Here is a 20,703-nt window from a genome sequence, read left to right as displayed (position 1 = left end):
CATGTATCGTACATGTTCTGGATCTGCTCGCAAGGACTCTCGGGTCCATGAGTTACCTCTCCTCAGTAATTGAGTGTCCGACACCACCTCCTATACAACAGCTCAAAGGGCGGCATACTAATGCACTAATGATGACTGCTGAAATGAGACAACTCAACCAAGGATCAATACGTACCGCGGCTTCCTCAGAGATCGAACGTACATGCCCGAAGCATGTCTTCGAGCGTCTAGATCGTTTACTCTCTCTAAAATATCCTCAGATGTCATCTTGATAAACTCCTTCCCCATATTCCTCCTCAAGACTGAGTACTGGATCAGCTCTTGGCTCTACATCTGAGCCCCCATCTGTCACCCATCTCATGACCCAAATATTCCACTAACTTTCTCCCCGTGACCACCATCCCGACCCAGTGACACACAAGTAACAAAATTCTCTTTTCCTCGTGCGAGCAATACAATCCAATCAAGGATCGTCTCGACTCTAATCTCTGGGTTCTGCTGCGCATATTCCTCGCGTATTTCCCCACATCTCCCAACAGGGACGGATACCCCCGTCTTGTCCCCGACTCAACATCTAGGCTCCAAAAACTCGATAATAGGACTACTCAAACCCAAAACTCTTCCACACCATACACTGCACGGAAAACATTCCAACATCGCATTCTCTTGCCATATAATGAGTACTGCGACTCCACACGGTATCACAACATCTTTTGAATAGTGAGTACTGCGACTCGAATATTCACCACAGACTACGGAGGCAACCAACATAACGAACGCCCACCTTGCTAAAATCCACTCTCCCAAATAGTCTCCCCGGATGTCCATACTCGAAGACTCCCACTAGATCCGTAGATACTTGATACGCCACACGTCGATTCAGTTCAGGATTCCTGAATAACTCCGAAGTAAGGATATCATAACCGAATAGCCCAGAATACTGCCACGACCACTGATCTCCTGTCCCAACATCATGTAGACACAATAATACATTCCCTCTGAACCCCATATCTAGATCTTCATTTCTCACCTTACAACTTCGGTGCATCTAATCTTCTCGATTTGGAAAACAAGAAAATGCTGCCGCTACGAAATTTGCTGATAATGCTCCGAAACCCTTCTTCCGACGCTCAAAATCCAACAAGGATATGCACACCGGCCCCGGAAGTTGGCTGCCTAATCATTCTCTATCTTCTTGCAACAACACCAATCACTTATCATGAGTACATTCGTTCTCCTCCTCAAGTACTTCCCGCATAAACTCACTCTGACTTCTTCACTCGATCACCGACACCTCTGGTCTCATGATTTCTTATAGCAGATCTCTATACTTCACTTATAGTCACTCTTGATGAATCTTTGCTTTATTATGTACTGCACCCGGTTCTCCCCCACTTAGGGTTCGAACCATTCCCAATTAACACTCAACTAACCCACGACTATTTTCCACCAGCGAAATCGCACCTGCTCCGAGGAAGTGCTACGCAACGCCCGATAATTCCCCCTTAAGGGAATCAATCGACCCCCTATACTCTGAACCTCTGATGAACTCCTCAAGAACTCCTCATCACGACTGTCTCTAATCGTTCCAAATCTCATACCAATCCAATACTAAGCATCTCAACTGCCCAAAAACATCCCTGGCTCGTAGACTGCACCGCAGAATCGTCGTTCCTCTCGCCTCAACTCGTCAACCAATGTTCCAACACCGGAAATTGTCCCAAGGACAGGGACCCACTCTCGACATAGACGAAAACTCTCTGCACTGCAAAACTCGACTGAACTCCCCACTGCTACCACTATAACACCTCCTATTATTCCCAATTAGGTGTAGCGTGGTCCTCGACTACCTCAGTCCCAATTGACTGTCTGTTCACGATAAGTCACTGCCTCGCGGCACCCATGCTCCCTGATACTCTGGGGAAAATCATCACCGATAACGACTTGCAGGGTGTACCCCCCCAAAATCCAAAACTGAAACGTCAGACCTCTCGTATCTTGCACACAACATAATTAGCAATACCCACCTAAAAGGTGACCTCTCCCTTATCGACTGATTGCTCAACTCAGATCGAAATTTTCCTCTCCCTTTAACTCCTTACCAAAATACTCTGATAGGCACTCGCCTTTCCTCTCAAAGGACGCCTCTCCACACTTAATCATGGTCTGCAGGCCTAAGGCCCATCGTGCCCGATCTCTACCTCATGGATCATGACCGGATAACAAGATAACCAGAAGCATCATTCACTACGAACCATGGCACTTATCCCACGACATCCCTTCTCAATCTGCTCCGGTGTATGGTTCCTGAACCATAACATCTATCCTCAATTTGTTCCGATGTATGGTACCCGGACCATAACATCACTCTGCAATCCGCTCCGATGTATGGTATTCGAACCATAACACCACTCCTCAATCTGTTCCGATGTATGGTACCCGGACCATAACATCACTCTGCAATCCGCTCCGATGTATGGTGTTCGAACCATAACATCACTCCTCAATCTGCTCCGATGTATGGTACCCGGACCATAACATCACTCCTCAATCTGCTCCGATGTATGGTACTCGAACCATAACATCTATCCTCAATCTGCTCCGATGTATGGTACTCGAACCATAACATCACTCCTCAATCCGCTCCTTAGGGCCTCCAGAATACTCCCTGTATCAAGTATGGGTCCTCTGCTTTCAGTAGTACGGGCCCATACTACCTGCCACATCTACCCATACTTTCCACACGGACCATCCCAGAGCTCCTAAGTAGCTGCTCGACCTGCTCTTTCACCATTTCCATCGCACACGCTCGCTCCCCAGCGAAATCCTCTACTCTTTCATCGCACTTATCCAGCTAGGTTACTCCCTAGTCTCTTCCGTCGTCCTCCCACTTCTTTGCCATCAGCTGCTGAAGAGCTCCTAATGATGCCAGTCATCTACCTCCTGAATATCGTCATACTCACTTAGTATCTGACTCCCATCATCGAGAGTTCCACAAAGCACAAAGCAAGCAGCATTCGAGCATCGAAGCATACATAGGACTCCCTCTTTGTGATAACTCCACCTTCTCGGCTCATCCTCGGAAGTACCACTGAACTCTGTAGCTCTACCCCTTGCGCGTTCTAACTGAATACTCTCATTCATCACATATCCAAAAGCATAACGCACATATAACAACAAGCCCTAGACTAAGGCATCACAAATCAGGCCATTCTAATCCTAAGATATGAAATACCTAGCCTGTCTCTAGCATGCAATAATATCTCATAAAGTGCATAATAAATATTTCATAATTCAAAAGTAAGGGTATTTTGGGAAATCACCGTCTGGCTCTGGCTGATTGTACACACTGCTCTTTCTTGCTTTCTCTTTGAACTCTTATTCACTTTTTAGAAAACTATTTATTTGAAAACTTTTTCTTACTTCCTCGGTTTGAGTCCAGATTTACCCGTAGGCGCGTCCGAATCCCTCAAACCAAGGCTCTGATACCAATTTGTAACACCGTAAATTTCAAGGCAAAATTTTCATTTTATTTAGTCAAATTAATATTAAAACACTTGTTTAAAATCTCATACACATTTGAATTACAAAAACATAGTTCCATTTTCACTTAGTAGAAAACCAGGATCCTCCAGAATACAACTCTTTCTTTGGTGTGTACAATCGAGCCGGTGCCATCCCGCGTTACTGAAAGAACCTGAAACAACATAACATAAAACACTGTAAGCACGGAGCTTAGTGAGTTCCCCCAATATACACCTTACGCACATACGCCTTTCCAGGCCCTGACCTTCCGGTCCTTGCACAATGCCTTCCGGCCCATGAGATAATCGCCTTCCGGCCCATAACGTATTCGCCTTCCGGCCCATAACATATTGCCTTCCGGCCCATAACATATTCAGCACATAATACATTTACTCTAACACATAAAGCACATATATCATATATCATACCTGACCTTTCTGTCACATAACACTTTGCCTTCCGGCCCATATATAAACATGCATATCATGCGTAGCAACTAACTTTTCCATTTATAGCATATAAACATAACACATAACATATTCGACCTTCCGGTCACACAATCAAACCCTTCCGGGTACAGTATAGTGAGAAAACTCACCTCGTGGATGCTGGAAGTTAGCAACTCCTGAAATCACTTGCACCTGATCCGCCGAGCTACAAGCTCCCTATAACAATATCTCCCTTATTAATACTTTGATCTTCCACATTAACTGACCCTAAGAAATCACACATAGGTCATCTCTGGTCAACGGTCCATGGTCATCTCGACTGGACTCGACGAGTACCCTGGCGACTCGGCGAGTCTAGTCGTCCTCACAATTTCCTGGATGTTCCCTTTCTACTCGTCGAGTATCTCTCTGACTCGACGAGTTCCTCGTGGAAGAATCGCGGGGCCACCCCGACTCTACTCGCCGAGTCTGAAGAACAAACTCGGCGAGTCCCAGTGAATCTTCAAGCTACTCGCCGAGTCTGCTCATCCGACTCGGTGAGTCCATGCCATGCAGTCGATCAACTGCTTCCAGAATTACGTATGGTCCCGAAATACACAATCATGGGACTTCTGGACCTCTAATCATCCTATTACTGGGGTATAAACTTTTGTATAACAACATAATAATCCATCAAATCACCAAATGGGTTTCATAAACCCTAAATCCGTGTACACATCAAAATAACAGGAATGATCCGAAACATTACCTGAAAACGTACTCTCTGTGTCCCCAAACCTCAGAACTCGATCCCCTTGATCTTCCTTTGGCCAAAATCCTTCCTCTTCTTGCACCACAATTCCTTCAAAGTCACTAATGGCCTTCAAGCTTGCTCTAGATGCCACAGTCGTTTAGGGTTCTCCTCAATCGGCCAAAAGACGAACAATGACGGCATAAGATCCCTTATATACGTCCCAAACTGAACGGCTAGGGTTTTCCGCTGAACAGCGTCGACTCGTCGAGTCCATGATGGACTCGTCGAGTCCAGTCGCGAACCCACGACCAAGTCCGTGCTCCTACTCGGCGAGTCAAGCTCCAACTCGCCGAGTCCCCCCTTTAAAACACCCCAAAATGTGATTTAATAATACTTCGAGATTTCAGGCTGTTACAAAAGTATAGCATTTTCCCCCTCTTTTTTAATAATAATGATAAAAAAGTTTCCATTTTGGATTGTTTTGAACATCTGTTGTGCTTTATTTGCATCAGGTGAAAACCATGGCAGAAGCTTAAGATTGTCTTCTTCCAATGAGAATCACATCAAAAAATAGGAACAACATCAGGAATAAATAGCAACCTACTTTTATTTCCTATTTTACCAATATCAATTTACTTTCATTTTTTTGTCAAATATAACGCCATACTTTCATTTTCTATTTTGTCAAATATTGAAAAATGAAAGTATAGTGCTATATATGGGTATACACTCAAAACTACAAACCACCGCACCTCATTTAGAATATCCAAAGTACATTGGTATTTTTTATTTGTCTGTTGTTTGTGTGTTGTGTGATGTGTGATGTATGTGTGTGCTAACCGATATGTTCTTCGATCGTGCAACCGAAGTACTAACAAGATGAATGGTCCATTATTTGGGTGTGCACAAATAATGTCGTGTTCAAAGTATAGTTTATGAAAGAATATTTACAGAGAATAAACCGAACAAAAAATCTAAAAAATTGACAAGTGGCAAAAAAATTAATTTATTAGGGAGGATGGAATTTCGCCAAATTGGGATATCGAGTTTGCTGCCAATGCAACCCTCGATTTTCCGTTAGGGTGGCGGGAGGAGTAATGATAGAACTCCTCCCAAATCTCCGGTGTCTGTTCATCGCCTTCAATAAAGTTGCTGACAACGTGAAGTGAAATTCACCAAAATGTATTTTATTGGATTTATAGGTAAAATAAAAAATGTAGATGGTTTGATTAAGAAATGAATGATTTGATAATTGATCATTTGTGTGTTTTTTTTCATACAGGGATTTAGTTCTCACGTGGCTAACACCATTCCTGCAATGACAATTCCCATGGTACAACAGCAGCAAGCCTCCGGAATTGATGATTCCGTTTGGCTTATGTACAAAGATGGGAGTGTTTATGTCCCTAATCCTTAGGTAAAGCTCATTGCTATTAATATATTTAATACAAGAAACTCATCCCATTCTTACAATGGAACGCAAAGACTTATTCCATTCCATGCAGAGACATCTGAACTTTGGATGAATGCAAGGGACATTCCAAGTCTACAATCGACAACGTGATATAAGGTTGAAGTACCTATTGATGGCACCGTGAGACTGTGACGTTTCCATATTTAGGTTATAGATGTAGTGAATAGTACTGTACTACAAATTTAAAAAATATTTCCTGTTTTTATTGAAAATTTTTCCCGTAAAACTTTCGATCATATCTAGTTAGCTCATCGCCCGGCAACGCGGGGCTCCTCATCTAGTTTACACAAAAAATTACCCCTTAAAAAAACCTTGTTCATGTGCTTCTTTTATATCTTTTCACCCACTCACTGTTTTTTTATCTTTTGCATATAACTTACCATTTTGCATTCATAGTCCTTGTACTTTCAACAATCGTCATTTTACACCCAAAGGTTCGTTTCCTTTATATCTTTGATACTTTCTAAATGTCAATTCATCCCCTTGAATAGTTATACTTTTAACATTAAATTAATCTTTATTACTTTACTTTCATTATGGTTTCCCATATAACATATTTCACCTTTAATTATTAATTATAAATTATTTATAATTATATAATATTTTTTTATTAAATCAATTTACATAAGTTTATGAATTTGTTTAATTGTATTTTAGTTCCTTGGTGTTTTTATTACTTTCTTACGCTTTAAAACATTTATAACATTATTTAAATACAACATCATTCGTTTTATCACTATTCCCTTTCTACTAGTTTTTTTTTAATAAAAATAAAGTTATATATATATATATATATATATATATATATATATATATATATATATATATATATATATATTAGTGAATTACTATATATATTAAAAGACAAAATATATTGCCAATACCACGTTTAAAATTGTATAATATTTAGTTTTTTAACGGTACATTTATATAAAAAAAATCTTATATTTAAGTTGAAAGGTACTAAATTCTTTTCTAATATTTTTGTTACTCTTCTTAATAGGATAAAAAGTATTCCAAGTACAATATTTTTATCTTTTATTTTATAAGTAGTGTAAAATTTTTCTAAAAATGGCATCATCATTTTATTTACTAGTATTCTTTTTAATATATATATATATATATATATATATATATATATATATATATATATATATATATATATATATATATATATATATGCTTATGTTATTTTGTTTTTACTAACTATTATGTGTCAGAATGCACAGATCTGGACTACCAAATAGAATAATATCAAAGGTCATGATCTGAGGGTCTGTGATATTACAATAAAATAACATGTACCATATAATCACACAAACTTCAGCATAAGGACATTTTAGTCAATTAACCTATATTAAAAAAGGAAATATTCAGATTTTTAGGGATAATTATTTGCTTTATTTTTAAAAATATGAATATTTTAGATTAATTCAAATTTAATTAAAATATAATTTTTAATAATAATCGATTTTATTCTGTCAGTATGATAAAAAAGCTACCATAAGCTAGTAAATGTATATTTTTTAAATTATTCTTGTAGAATATAGTTAAATTCAATATATATTTAAAATTAAATGCTTAAAGAATTGTATAACATATTATCAATAATAACATTTTCTAAAGAATACGAATTTTATTCTTTAAGAATCACTATATATATATATATATATATATATATATATATATATATATATATATATATATATATATATATATATATATATATATGTATAAAACTTGGCTTTCAACATGAATATTGAACTGGTGAACAGTTTGGCAAAAATGGTCCTTTATGTATATTTTTTGTAAGGGGCGCATATTTTGACATTAGGTATATTCTTTTTGTATACGTGTTAGCAATCCACCACATCTTTATATTCCCCCACTGTATTCAATAGATTAGATCGATATGTTCTGCAATCTAGATAATCCGCCTCACCTATTTGTATCCAGAAGCATCAACCAGGTGCACAATGATTTTTGGCCTCTTTACTTCGATTGGATTATTCTCTATGATTTGTATACTAGAGGTATGTATTCATCCCTATCTTCTACAGATTTCAATTTATAATTTTTATTTGATGAACGAATGCCCATAAATTGCAGCTTATGAAGGCCATGTTCAGGTTGTTCAGCTTCTGTTGAATCGCAAGGCCAACATTGATGACCGTGATCGGTGGGCAAGCACGATATATCCATGCTTTCATCACTGAAATCATGTTATCATGTTCGACTCATTTCAAATAATAACAATCTGATCAACACAATCACCAGTTTCCCTGTCCATTTTTGTTTTCGATCATCAATTTTGTCCAATTAGTTTGGTGAAAGTTTGAAATTTGACATCTATTAGGTTAAATGTTAGACAAATCATGTTCCTCTTTTTCCACACATATGATATGTCTATTCCTTCTACTTTCTACCATAAACAACAAGTTTTTTTCATGATTATTTACTTATTTGTTCAAGAACTTTCCATAATGACAGGCATGTGCTAATGCAAAGTACTATGGAAACGCTGAAACTTACAATATATTGAAGGGTAGAGGAGCCAAAGTTCCGGTATTTCCCATTAAAATGCTTTTATATATTGAAAATTTCTAATGTGAGATCATATAATTAATTCATTAAAATTTGGCTAGAAAACTAGAAAGACCCCAATGACTGTTGCAAACCCTAGAGAAGTTCCAAAGTACGAACTCAATCCCCTAGAGCTTTAATTTGGAAAAAGTGATGGCATCTCAAAGGTAAGATTGTGATTTGTGCTTCATATTTAGTTCAAAGTTTATATATTTTCATCATATTAATGATACTATATGGACATTTTGGTCATTTTAATAGGGAACCTATCAAGTTGGTAAATGGAATGGAAGTATGGAACAAAAGTTTCAGTGAAGATATTTGACAAGGACAACTATTTTAAAAGCATGTATGTATTTACTATTTACACATTTTTTTTTATAATTTTAACAAGATAACTTCATTGTAATTTGACTTTTGTATCCTTTTGGTTTTTATATATGCAGAAATGCTTTTACAAATGACGCCTTTTGATTAACCCTTTAATAATTATGTATATGAATCAATGATTTTTTTTTCTTTTTAAAATAGTTTGTTGATTCAACATCTTGAATCTTACTTCCTGTAGTCTTGGATGTGACTGATTTGGGTGGAAACAAATTAACACATGACGATATTATCAATTGCATTGAACAAGTGCAGTGAATTACTTTACTCTTAAACTGAATAATATCAATAACTTAAAGTTCTATGTTTAACGTTTACGTATATGTAGTTTGTTTTTGTATTCGAAAGGTACATATAGAAGTATTCGACATTTAATGATTTCTCAAAGGTATAGTTACGGCCATATTAACATGTGAAATTTCCATTCCAAGCCCTATTAGCATGTAGTTGGACCACAAAGGCCCAATAACATGTAAGAGAGTAATTTAGGCCTAATAGACATGTAAATGGGCCACAAAAGCCCAATAACATCTAATCTAATACCATGGGCCCAAATTAACATGTAAATGGGTTGCAAGACCCAATAAACACATCATGGAAAGCATTGGGTTCAATATATACTTAATTGGGCCCTTAGGGTCTAATGGTCAAGTACCGTGTATATTAGGCCCAATAAATAGTTATTGCTGTATTTCGTTCGTTTTGTTTTATTCTGTTGTTTATTTTGACTTGAAATTTAAAATTTCATTTTTTGACCCTTTTAAAAGCATGTTTAGCATAAAAATACCTTTTATTATATTAGGACCTTTTTGGCCCTATTAAAACAGAATTTTCACTTTTTACCCTTATCTTTTGTTTTCTTGACAATTTTGACCTTTAACAAGGTTTTTGTTGAATTCTTTTGCATCTTAAACATGTGTTTACTTTTGGCTTGATAATATGATGTATATAGTGTTGTAGTTTTTAGATCTATGCTACATCATAATTAAAATTTCTAGATTCAATAAGATCTAACTTATTTTCACCAAATAAACTAAGAATTCACACAAAACATGCATATAAGACATAGATCTACACATTTTACTTGCATTTTCCCTGAAAAATCATATGAAAACCGAAAAAAAGGGGGAATGAACTCACCTTTGCTTGATGTTTCGGTTTTTTGGAAGAAGAAGTGGAAGGATGAAGTGATTTTCGGCCCTAGTAACTCCCTTGAGTGGATCTCGAACTTAAGAAGATTTCTAGGAGTGTGATCACCAAAAACCTTTGTTTAAAAGAGTGATCTATCATGAAGATGGAGTTATGAAACTTGAGTGTGTAAAGGCTTACCAAGAATGATGACTATCTTGAGAAAATCCTCTTGAAACCTAAGCTAGATCTTGAGAATTTTGGAAGAAGAAGATAGATGATCCTTGAGAGAATGGACAGAATTTGGTGTAGTGTGTGTGTTATATTCGGCCGAGAAGAAGAAGAGATGGGAGAGAAAGAGAGATGAGGTGACAAGCATGGATGCATGGGAGGTCTTCACCTTGATATATGTTGGATATTATGGAGGTGGCACTCCAAAGTCAACTCTCCCCCCCCCCCTCCCCCCTTTTTTTGTTTCATACATGGGCCGACATTTTCGGCCAAGAAGAAATGATGGAGTAATTTGGGACCATTAACTTTAGCTAGGAAATTTAGATCCTAAACATAAGGTTTTTTGACTCATTGGGCTCTTGCAAGCATTCACGACCCAATTAGAGTAAAAGAATGGGCTTATGGCTCACTAAGGTTAGTTGGATTAATCATGGCCCAATAAGGCCCATTAGGGTTAGAATGGATCATTCTAGACCCAAATGGTCCAAAATGTTTTAGATTTATAAATTGGGTCCAATTAAGATCCAATTAGGGCTTATAAGTCCATTGAAGTTGAATTTGGGTGCTTATTGGTCCATTAGGGCCAATAAGGAACTCCTAGTCAAATATGGGCTTACACCATGGATCTTAGGGCTTCAGACTCTTTGATGAACATGAATGGTGAATCTAAATGTGCACTGAGTGAGATTTACTTAGAATATAAATTTTATAATAGTTGGATGGTTACACATGAATAAAATTTCCTAACTAAAATGATAGTTGTGACACATAGCAGCGAGCGAAGCATCGAAGAAGGCAATATGGATAAAGAACTTCATCGGAGACCTTGCAGTGGTACCTTCCATAAACGAGCCTATGGATATTTTCTATTATAATGAAGGTGTGATCTCCTTAATCAAGGAACCACAGGATCATGGTAGATCCAGGCACATTGACAGAAAATACCACTTTATCAAATATCGGGTAGAAGAGGGACTCCTCGTAGTGAAGAGGTATCGTCATAGGAGAACCCAAAAGATCCCCTAACAAAGGGACTGAGTAGGGTTAAGCACTTGCAGCATGGTAGGAGTATTGGGCTGAAGGAAAATATTAGTTTTACTGATTAGATAGCTATTTAGAAACTTGTAATAGATAAAATCTAATTGACATTTGATAATTAAATAAAGGAGTTTTATTTATGAGTAAAGTTACTGTTTTGTGTAAATTGTTTACTATTATTTCATTTTGCATGTTTTGACTTCCAGAATAATAAGATTATTCAAAATTATCCATAGTTGATCATACTTTGGAAGTAGGTATTGAGACAAGACTGTCATGAATTGGCTTGTAGATTGTCTAAGAGTTTAGACCTAACAAAGGTTTGCCACAACGTTCATTAGTGCTCCTAAAATAAGATTTGAATATTGGATGAAACCCACGCTCACATAAAAGACTTCATGGAATTAAGCACGAGTGATTGTGAGACGATAATATCATATAGTCTTGAAACTGAGATATATGAGTCGTTTAAGAGTTGGTTATGCATTGATAAAATGTAAATGCATCAGTAAATTAATGTTATAAAACGTATTGTTGTGTACAATTTAATGGGTAAATTGTACAAGCATATAAGTCGAAGTTTATCTGTTCCTTTTATCCTAAGAGGTTAAAAGCGATATCTTGGGCCCCTCGATGATTTTGAGTTGACTTATGTGTTGGGATGGTCAGGACTGGGTTGATGTGTTGAATTAAGTTCTATGTTTGACAAATTAGAAATTGGGAACAAACTACTGGAAAATAAGTATGACTATGTTCCATGTATTTGTCCGCATGATATCTTGAGAACGGAGGACTACATGATCCCTTATCTATAGGAGGTGTTAGAGTTCGACACGGATTTTGAGAGCTATGATTGCCAATTGGATTTTGATGTTGTACTTGCATTTATAGTTATTAGACTTATCTAAGTGGGAGACTGCTGGATTAGTGTGTAACCCCATAACTATATTTGGTATGTACTTGACCTGATAGTAGCATGGTCCTTTTGGGTTTCCTTCACCAAAGCAACTTGACTGGATGAATTATGGAGAAAGAGGTTAAGTATGATTTATTAATATGTTATATGAATAATATATTAAAAGAGAAATCATATTATTTAAATAATATTGGTCAATAATTAATTTTGTGGTCAAAAGAGATTAATTAAATTAAGGGGACTGATAATGTCATTATAAGATAGTTACAAAGTTGGGCTTAGGATCCCTAAAGAAGGGATGGACAATTCTATGACGAATCCCACATAGAAATCATTCATAGGGGCCTTCTGGAAGGATTTTGTGGACTACTTAAATTGTAAGCAATCAGATTAGGGTTTTGACTGAGACCGTAGCAACTCAACTATATAAGGAACCCTTGGGACTCTTATTTTCTCCTTTTAAACCCTAAGAATATTACGAGCCGATTTTTGTGATCCCTAGCCTCTCTCCAATATTCTTCCATTGCTCTTGGTGTTTGTGATCTATTAGAGGCATCACATTTAAGGTGCTAAGTTCTCAAAAGTTGAAGATCAAGCTAGCTACAATTGAAAGGTAAGATTCTAAATTTGTTTTGAATACAAAGTTTGATTTATGCATGCTAGATTAGGGGTATAACTTTGGATGATTATTGCATGTGCAATTAGAGAAAACCTAGAACCAAAACTTTAGGGTTGCATGTACACCATAGGATTGATGTAATGCTCAAAACCCATCATCCAAAGCTATAACCCTAACCTAGCATGATTTAATACCAATACAAAGTTAGATGATTATTGCATGTGCAATTAGAGAAAACCTAGAACCAAAACTTTAGGGTTGCATGTACACCATAGGATTGATGTAATGCTCAAAACCCATCATCCAAAGCTATAACCCTAACCTAGCATGCATAAATCGAAATTTAATACCAATACAAAGTTAGATGATTACCTTTCAATTGTAGCTAGCTTGATCTTCAACATTTGAGAACTTAGCGCCACAAATGTGATGACTCTAATAGATCACAAACACCAAGCGCAAGTTGGAAGAATGAGAGAGAGAGAGAGGGAGGGATCACAAAATCGGTTGATACTCTTCTTAGGGTACATGTGTCGATTTTAGGAGTCCCATGGGGTCTTTATATAGCCGAGCAACTAGGGTTTCAGTTAAAACCCTGATACGTGTGCTTAGTCCTTAAGCAGCCCATAGGATCCTTCCAAAAGACCTCTTGGACAAATTCTATGTGGACTCCAACATAGATTTTGAAGGGACAAGTTAATGGTTTGGTCTAGGCTTTCATTGTAATAGTTCATTATGAGTTTTGAGTGTGTTTTGGGAGTTGTTTAGCAGTTTACGGCCAAGAGTGAGTTTACGGTCGTAAACCTGTTTACGGCCGTAAACCTAGTTTGCGGCCCAAGTATTGTATAAATAGAGGAGTTGTAGGTCTTTGTCTAGTTGTTGATGCCATAGAGTTCTCGGTCCATTATGTCGGGTTGTACCAAACGTTTTATGAAATAAACGCGTGCAAGCTTGATTTCTTTTCTTCTTCTACTTCTATTGTGATTGCTATTGATTGTTTGTTTCTTGATCATTGGTAAAGATCCGTTTTAGGACCTTACAATTGGTATCAGAGCGAAACCGGTGCAATGCTTCATTTAATCGAGTTTTCGGTTGTTTAGACTAACATTATTTACTGTTCGAGATTGGTTTTGGTGTTTTTGTGGTTAAAAGGATTGAATCTACTCCAAAATCGTGTTTTCGAAGAACTTCTGGGAGTTTACTGCTGACCGTAAACTCAAGAACATTAGTCAACCGTAAACTGTGTTCTTGGACTGTAAACAGAGCAACTTGATTAACCGTAAACTAAGCTTCAATAACCATAAACACTTAAACCGTCAATATCTAATCCGTAAACGCATCAACCATAAATTCAGTTCACGGTCCTAAACACATCAACCGTAAATGCGGTTTATGGTCATAAACTCATCAACCGTAAATGCAGTTTACGGTCGTAATCACATCAACCGTAAACTCCTTTCTGACATTATTTTGCTTTAATTTCTAATGGAATCTCAAAGTCAATTCCACTTTCACGAACTTGATACTGTCATGGGCACAACTACGCGTATTCTAAGACTGTTGTCTGTAGATGGTTTTCCTGAGTGGAAATATAGGATTGAAAAGTAAATTAAAATGAAAGACTTTAAAGTCTGTAGAAGCATCATCAGAGGTCCTATTAGAATCACTATGATGTTTGGAGGACAAGTGATTGACAAAGCTATTGAAAACTACACAGATGAAGAGTTTGATAAGGTGGAAGAACAGGAAATGGCTTTAGCCACTCTAACCATGGCATTATCTCCTGATATTGCTCAAGGTTTCCGAGAGTATACTTCAACTAAAGATTTGTGGGAAACCCTAATTGAGGTATATGAAGGCAATGAATATACGAAGGAGAGTCGCCAGGACATGTTGGGACAAAAGTTCAATATGTTCAACTACATTCTCAGTGAGACTCTTGAGGCACATCTGCAGCGGTTCACAACTCTCACCACTGACATGAACATATCTGGGATTTTGTTGACCAAGTCAGAGATTAACAAGAAGCTTCTGAATGCTCTTACTAGGTCATGCGACAGGAATGTTGCTGTGATTAAGAACACCAAGGATCTGAATCGCGTCACTCTTGCTGAAATCTTGGTGATCATCAAAGCTTGTGATATTGATGAGAAATAGAGAGAGATTAAACATGTGAACTCGTACTCAACTGAAAATCTTATAATCTCATCCAAAAATTCTCTCTCATCAATCATGTCTTCCTCAGGTCAAGCTTTTGCTGCTTAACAACCTCAGATTTAGACCTTCGCTGCTACATCATCCATTCCTCATTCTCAAATCCATCCATTTGTCACTCCACAAGTTGTTCCCCCTCCAAATGTGGCAGTTGTAGCCTCTTACTCAAACTCGAAAGGCACTGATGAAAATATGGCTCTAGCCACTGGGCTTGTTAACTGCTAGAATGCTTTTGTAGTTGGAGAGCTTCCACCTCAGCTAACATTTGCTGACCTGGATCATATTCATCCAGAAGACATGGAAGAGATGGACATTACATGGCAGATTGCTATGGCTGTTTTCAGGGCCAAGCAGTTTCCTAAAAAGACAGGGAAGAACAACTGGGGAATGAATGCTGACAAGAAGGTGGGATTCAACAAGGGCATGTTGTGATGTTTCAACTGCCACGAGCCGGTTCACTTTTCTTGTGAGTGTCTAAAACCAGATCGGTGGATGAACAACAACAGGACAATGGTTGTTGTGGGAAACAATCGTGCAGGTGCTGCGGTTAATGGTGAGACTGCTATGGTCACTTAATCCTTTGACTGGGAAGATAAGATTCAGGCTTTGAATATTTCACAGCCAGAAAATGCTCACCTAGCTCAAATTGATGATGCTCCCCTGAAGATTGATGCATCTGATCCTGAAGCAGAAATGATGGAGCTGCAGTTTGCTCTAATGGTGTATTCTACTTCCGATCCCAGGAAGAGTGAGGTAAATATACCTTCTTGTTCTCAGACATGTAATGAATATGTTAAACTTCTTCATGATGAAATTCAATTATTATGTAGACAAGTAGACGACCTTAGATATTAGGGCTATGAACACAGGAAAGGACAAAAACCCCTTAAGGCTCAATTAGAAACAAAAATAAAGGACTTTAAGAGAATTCAGACAGAATACAGTGAAAAATGTGAACTTTATAATTATGTTAAGAGACAAAATGATGAGTTAATTACTGATCTTGATACATTAAAGAGACAATTTGAAACTGCAAATTTTGATTTTAGAAAATTTGATGGATAAAGCGAGGTAGTTGCCAACATGATTGATCACTGCATGCAGTTCAAACGAAACCAACCAAAAGGGTTTAGGATATGATAGTGTACCTCCTCCTTATAATCACATATATCAGTATCAACCCCTATCCAAAGATGAGATTGCCAACAAACCATTCATGGTTTACGACAAGCCATCTGGTTTCGTTTCGGGAGGATTTATTAATGTTGAAAGTACTAACGTTTCTACTTCCCCTGCAGATCAATCCTTAGATCAGGCAAAGTGTGAAGTTGGAGATTTTGTTTTTGTTTCTGATTCTGATATTTTTGTTTCAAATGAAAAAGTTTTTGTTTATGATATTAAAACTAAGAATGTTTTGTGTGATGCTTCCACATCTGCTACTGTTGAATTTAATTTATTTGATATGTTTGATGAACTGTTTGGTAATTCTGATGCTTGTGATTCTCATGATAACCCATCAATTCCACAAGTCACACCATCTGAGGCACCCTCACTTAACTCACAACTTATTTCTCATGCATGTTCTTATGAGAAGAGTAAGAGTGTCTGTTAAGAAAATAAATCTGAGAAATGTAGTACAAGTTCAAATAATAAATAGATTTGTTTTAATTGTCGTGTTGGTGGTCATATAGTTAGGAATTGTCTAAATAGGATCTTTGTGAACTATATGTCACCAAGAGGAGAGAACAAATCTCGAGGAAGGTCTTTAATTAGAAAATCCTCAAGAACTCGTTCTCGAAATGATGATTGGAAAGATGATCGAAGCAGAAAAGGGCTGTTTTTCAAAATAATAAAAAGGTTTTTCATAACAAAGCTCCAAATAGTTTGCCAAAACCGAACAAGGCTTTGCCAAGATCAGTTTCGTAAAAGAGCATTTCTAGATCTTCAACCACTTCTAGTAGAACATCCAGAGGCTCAGTGCAAACTAATAAGAAACCTATTTCAAAACCACCTAAGAATGTTATAAAACCTAAATATCATTGGATGCCGAAATCAATTCCAATCCATCATCATCGTCCTCTGAAGTGATTAGAAATGAGGATTCAAAATTGAAAACTTTAAAAGATACATCAAACAAAGTAAAAAGGCAACCTAGGACAGTGATGACCTAGATTCCCAAATCTAAATGATCCCGCTCATTTTGCAGGGACAGTTGCGGGGGAATGTCGACAACGGCTGCTCCCGGCATATGACAGGAGACATCTCCCTATTGAGCGACATTCAATCTTTTAATGGGGGATATGTTTCCTTCGCGGACGGAGATGGTGGCAAGATCACTTAGAGAGGAACCATTACAAATGGAGTGCTAAGCTTTGAAAATTTCAACTTTTCTCCCGAGTTAAAGCATAACTTGTTGAGTGTTTCCCAAATTTGCAACAAATGCTATTCTACCCATTTTACCGATAAAGAATGCATGATTCTCAAGCCAGACATTGTCATCCCGGAAGTGGATTCTCGTCAAATCTAAGCGGGATGGGAATGCTTACATTATTGACATCAACAGTAACATTCCTAAACAAGTTGCTTGCCTATTTTCAAAAGTCTCCAAACAAAACGCAATGCTGCGGCACCGACGACTCGGTTATGCTAGCGCAAAAAACCTAAATCGCATTGCTAAGAATGAGATGGTCTGATGCTTACCTGTTAGAGACTTTATTACATTTGAGAAGTGTGTGTCCTGTGCCCAAGGAAAACATCATAGAATACCACACCTGCCAAAGCAAGTCAACTCAATCAATCAGGTCTTCCAATTATTGCATATGGACTTATTTGGTCTGGTCAACGTCCTGAGCATCAAAAGAAGTTCATACTGTCTAGTTGTGATCGATGATTTCTCTCATTTTACGTGGGTCTTCTTCTTATCCAACAAAGTTGGGGTTGATGATCTGATAAAGAAGTTCATTGTGATGATTGAGAATCAAAACAACAACCAGGTGAAGGCGCTTCATACTGACAATGGAACTAAGTTCAAGAATACGATTCTTGACCACTTTTGTGCAGAAAAGGGGATCGTGCGTCAATACAGCTCTACTCATACGCCCCAACAAAATGGTGTTGCTGAAAGGAAAAATAGAACTTTAAAAGACGTTGCAAGGACAATGCTTTGTGATTCTAAATTAAATGTTTTCTTTTGGGCCAAGGCGATTAACACGGCTTGCTACGTGCATAATCGCGTTTTAATCAACAATGCTCAGATGATGACACTGTACGAGATTCTATACATTCGGAAGCCTTCAGTCAGTTATTTCCATGTATTTGGCTACCCTTGCACCCTTCTTCACCTGGAATCCAACCCTAAATTCAATGCCAAAGCCGATGATTGTTATTTTGTAGGGTATGCTGTGCACACCGCATATAGGGTTTACAACAAGAAGACTAAGCAGATTGTCGAATCCTATGATGTGCGCTGGTTGGAGGAGAATGAAACAGATGCTCGAGTGGGTCCTGACTGGTTATTTGATTAAACATCGCTTTTCAAATCCTTAAATGTGTCTTCAGATGGTTCAAATGGATCCTCTTCTGGTTCAAAGATTTTTTCTGAAGACGAAGACGAAGATGTTGTTTACAGACCTCCAACAGTTGAGGGGGAGTACTCTGCTCCATCTGAGGGGGAGTCCTCTGCTCCATCTGAGGGGGAGCCCTCTGTTCGACTTGATAGTCCAGAGTTTAAAGTTCAAAAGGAATCTCCTGATGCTGACACTACACCTCTTACCCCTATTGAAAGAGGGTTCATGTCTAGAGATAATTCCGTTGTCTCTCCAACTTTTATGGAACTGCTCTTTCCTGAAGAAATTGTTAATGAGTTTGTAGCAGATTCATCTAATGTGGATCAATCAGCAAATGATGGAGGTTTCAACATTCATACCCTTCCTGTTTCATTCAATGATACCGACCAAGAGATACCCTTAAGAATTCATACCCTTCCTGTTTCATTCAATCACCCGATCGAAAACGTTATTGGTCAACTGGGTGATGGAGTTAAACCCAAAAGTAAGAGTGGAGATGTCAATGCATGTCTCTACTCTTGATTTACATCTCAAATAGAGCCCAAGAACGTTGAAATGGCTTTGAATGAGCCCAGATGGGTAGATGCAATGCACGAAGAGCTAAATCAATTTGAAAAGCTCGCGGTTTGGAAATTGGTTGAGTTACCAAAGGGCAAAAGGTCTCTTGACACACACTGGGTCTATCGAAACAAGCATGATGATTCTGGTGTAATAGTGCACAATATATCAAGGTTGGTGGTTTGCGGGTTTGAGAAGTTGAGGGTCTTGATTATACTACGGTTTATGCTCCCGTGGCTCCCTTAGAGGCTATCAGTATCTTCCTTGCATATGCTTCCTATTGAAATTCATGGTTTACCAATTGGATGTCAAGACTACCTTCTTGTATGGCAAGATGAAGGAAGAAATCTAAGTTGATCAACCCCCTGGGTTCGTTAATTCAAAGCTTCCTAATCATGTCTAGTAGTTGGATAAGGCGTTGTATGTGTTACATCAAGCTCCTGGAGCGTGGTATGCGACTTTCACAAAGCACTTGCTCAAGCATGGATACTCTCATGTTACTATCGATCAAACTTTATTCATCAAGCATGTAGATAATGATCAGATTCTAGTCCAGATCTACATTGATGACATTATTTTCGGGTCTACCAGTCCACAGCTATGCAAAGAGTTTGAAAGCGTGATGAAAAGGAGGTTTGAGATGAGTTCATTGGGAGAAATGACCATGTTTCTAGGGCTTCAGGTCAAACAAAACTCAATTGGAATCCCGCTCCATCTAGCTAAGTATGTGCACGATATTCTTGAGAAGTTCGGGTTTCAAGACGCAAAACCTGCATCAACACGAATGGCTGAAAGACCCCTGCTGAATCTAGATATTGATAGCGAATCCGTAGATCAGACACACTACAGATCGATGATCGGATCGTTGATGTATCTTACTGCAAGTCGTCCCGACATCATGTTTTCAGTTTTTCAATGCGCTCACTATCAGGCTAATCCTAAACTTTCACATCTTATTGCTGTCAAAAGGATTTTTCGGTATATCAAAGGTAGCCCAAAATTGGGTCTTTGGTATCCGAAGAATTCTGAATTTGATTTATATGCTTTTGCTGATAGTAATTATGGAGGCTGTGAGCTTGACATGGAATCCACTTCAGGAGGGTGCCAATTCCTTGGAGATAGGCTGATGTCGTGGCAGTACAAGAAACAACATATCGTCTCCACCACAACAGCAGAAGCGGAATATGTTGCTGCATCTGCTTTTTGCTCTCAAGTTATCTGGATCCAACATCAGCTGTTGGACAACGGTTTGAATTATCTAGAAACCCCCATTCACGGTGAT

Source organism: Lactuca saligna, chromosome 1, assembly GCF_052625555.1.
Source record: "Lactuca saligna cultivar CGN05327 chromosome 1, ASM5262555v1, whole genome shotgun sequence".
In the NCBI taxonomy this organism is placed as follows: domain Eukaryota; kingdom Viridiplantae; phylum Streptophyta; class Magnoliopsida; order Asterales; family Asteraceae; genus Lactuca; species Lactuca saligna.
The sequence above is the reverse complement of the archived record's forward strand: the minus strand, read 5'-3'. Positions refer to the sequence as shown.